Source organism: Mus caroli, unplaced genomic scaffold (assembly GCF_978045245.1).
Source record: "Mus caroli unplaced genomic scaffold, Mus_caroli_1 scaffold_9, whole genome shotgun sequence".
Lineage (NCBI taxonomy): Eukaryota > Metazoa > Chordata > Mammalia > Rodentia > Muridae > Mus > Mus caroli.
In genome coordinates this window covers 36,872,785-36,875,809 of record NW_028227264.1, presented here as the reverse complement: position 1 = coordinate 36,875,809, position 3,025 = coordinate 36,872,785, and the positions used below count along the sequence as shown (strand labels likewise).

The 3,025-nt window shown below is 38.8% G+C and overlaps 1 non-coding gene across 1 annotated transcript; it reads left to right on the top strand.

Moving 5' to 3' along the window:
• The first annotated feature begins 1,662 nt into the window (after window positions 1-1,662).
• Window positions 1,663-1,769, top strand: LOC115032286 (U6 spliceosomal RNA). Its single transcript, XR_003837926.1, has one exon. It is a non-coding gene; the product is annotated as a U6 spliceosomal RNA (small nuclear RNA).
• The last annotated feature ends 1,256 nt before the right edge of the window (window positions 1,770-3,025 follow it).

Sequence of the window (3,025 nt, the reverse complement as noted above, 5' to 3'; positions counted from 1 at the left end):
TAGGCCATCCTTTGCTATATAGCAGCTTGGTCTTTATATGAGTTCCCTATCAACTGGAGTGGAGGTTGTCTCTGACTCAGTTGACTGCCATTCTGATACCCTTCCCCTAGCTGGACTGTCTGGTTGGGTCTCAATGGGAGAGGATGTCCTGAAACAGCTTAGTCTTGCTGTAATTTGATGTCCTAGGGTGGGGTGGTACCCAAGGGAGGCTTCTACTTTTCTAAAGAGAAGGGGAGGGATAATGGGGAGAGGGAGTTGTGAGGGTGAGCCTGGCAGGAGAGGAGAGAGGGGATTCCACAGTTGGGATGTAAAGTGAATAAACAAACAAACAAACAAACAAATAAATAAATAAGAGTGATGATTTAGAAAAGGCTCCATAGTAAAGGGAGATCTCACGAGCAATGGATCAGTCATTGTTGACAATAAGTACAGAAGGAATTATAAAATAGAGTTCAACAGGAATCAATAGTATTGTTGGGGAAAATCCTTCTTTAGCAGCCCCAACATGGGGTCTTCTGGAATCACAAAAGCTAATCTGTGAGATATAAGCTTCTAATTTAGTGTTAGTTTTATTCCTTAATGTCTTGCAGCAAACACACATGGCATCCCTGGTAGTTTTCTATGTGGTAGTCTATATTCCATTTCTTATTCTCAGAAAAGAAGAAGCACATGGCCTAACTAAATATAAATAATTTGCTCTTAGGTACTACTAGTGTCAACTCACTCAGTTCATGCAATGTGTAACACAGAAGACATATATTAGGGTGGAGAAAACTAAGGACACTGACAGTCCCATGAAATGTTCCACTATTTTACATGACTCTTCAAACATGAGACATATTGTTAATTATAGGCAATGAAGATGGATGGTATCATGGAACAAATGATGTATGTCATGTATATGGCCTGTACTGAATTGTCAGGTATAGTACACAGGGTCATTATCATCAAAGGAGTGTTCAAATATGTTCTCCAGTTTGGGTACTGGACAAGATTCTTCTAAGCAGTAAACAATGATATTTCATTTACTCTACAGTCTTAGAAGGGCTACATTAATAAAGGGAAAGAGTGGGTTGCCAAGCAACACTTAATTTAAGTGAAGTGACTGCTCAGGCATAGAAAAGCTTCCTAAAAGCCACAAGGGTGCTGAATGAAAGTGTAGGTGACATGAGTCTACTCTCTTCCTACATGTTGTTAAACAGGAAGATGTTTGGGATCCTTAAAACAATACTGGTTGCTGTCACTGCTATTCCTTGCATGTCAGGATTAAATGACAAGACCCTATTGCTGAAGACATTGTATGTCTTGGGGCTAGGGCAGGGAAAAATAAACATAAGGTTGAGCTAGAAGCTTTCATAGTGGCAAGAGACAGTATGCTCAAGCTGATGGAAGAAAGTGTAACAAAGAGCCTTGCTCAGTCATGGACTCTGGGTTATATTACAAGATGTGGATGCTGGTGTAATCATGTCATAATTGCTCTGGGGCTGGGTGTAAAATTTCAAAGGAAAGAACACACATATGGTATATAAGATAATAGAAGCATCAATGGCCAGAAAGGGCATAGGCCCCGGGGGGTGGGGAGGGGTGAGGGTGCTGTTATTATTTTGTTAAATGGATATGTTCTTGATAAATTTCTAAGTATTTGTTTTAAAAACTGTTGCTGTGTTCCTTTCAGCAGCACATATACTAAAATTGGAACGATACAGAGAAGATTAGCATGGCCCCTGTGTAAGGATGACACACAAATTTGTGAAGCGTTCCATATTTTCCCCAGGCAACTATACCCAGTCAAACTTTCAATTACCATAGATGGAGAAAACAAAGTATTCCATGACAAAACAAAATTCACACAATATCTTTCCACGAATCCAGCCCTTCAAAGGATAACAACAACAACAACAACAACAAAACAAAACAAAAACCCAATACAACGACAGACTACACCCTAGAAAAAGCAAGAAAGTAATCCTTCAACAAACCTAAAAGATGACACCTACAAGAACAGAATGCCAACTCTAACAACAAAAATAATAGAGAGCAACAATTACTTTTCCTTAATATCTCTTAATATCAATGGGCTGAATTCCCCAATAAAAAGACATAGACTAACAGACTGGCTACACAAACAGGACCCAAAATTTTGCTGCTTACAGGAAACCCATCTCCGGGAAAAAGACAGACGCTACCTCAGAGTGAAAGACTGGAAAACAATTTTCCAAGCAAATGGTCTGAAGAAACAAGCTGGAATAGCCATTCTAATAGTGAATAAAATCGAATTCCAACCCAAAGTTATGAAAAAGACAAGGAGGGGCACTTCATACTCATCAAAGATAAAATCTTCCAAAAGGAACCCTCAATTCTGAATATCTATGCTCCAAATGCAAGTGCAGCCACATTCATTAAAGACACTTTAGTAAAGCTCAAAGCACACATTGCACCCCACACAATGATAGTGGGAGACTTCAACACACCACTTTCATCAATGGACAGATCCTGGAAACAGAAACTAAACAGGGACACAGTGAAACTAACAGAAGTTATGAAAAAAATGGATTTAACAAATATCTACAGAGCATTTTATCCACAAAAGGATATACCTTCTTCTCAGCACCTCATGGTACCTTCTCCAAAATTGACCGTATAATTGGTCACAAAACAGGCCTCAACAGATATAAAAATACTGAAATTGTCCCATGCATCCTATCAGACCACCATGGCGTAAGGCTAATCTTCAATAACAACATAAATAATAGAAAGCCAACATTCACATGGAAACTGAACAACACTCTACTCAATGATACCTTGGTCAAGGAAGGAATAAAGAAAGAAATTAAAGACTTTTTAGAGTTTTTGAAAATGAAGCCACAACATACCCAAACTTATGGTCAATGAAAGCATTTCTAAGAGGAAAACTCATAGCTCTGAGTGCCTCCAAAAAGAAACTAGAGAGAGCACACACTAGCAACTTGACAACACACCTAACAGCTCTAGAAAAAAAGGAAGCAAATTCACCCAAGAAGAGTAG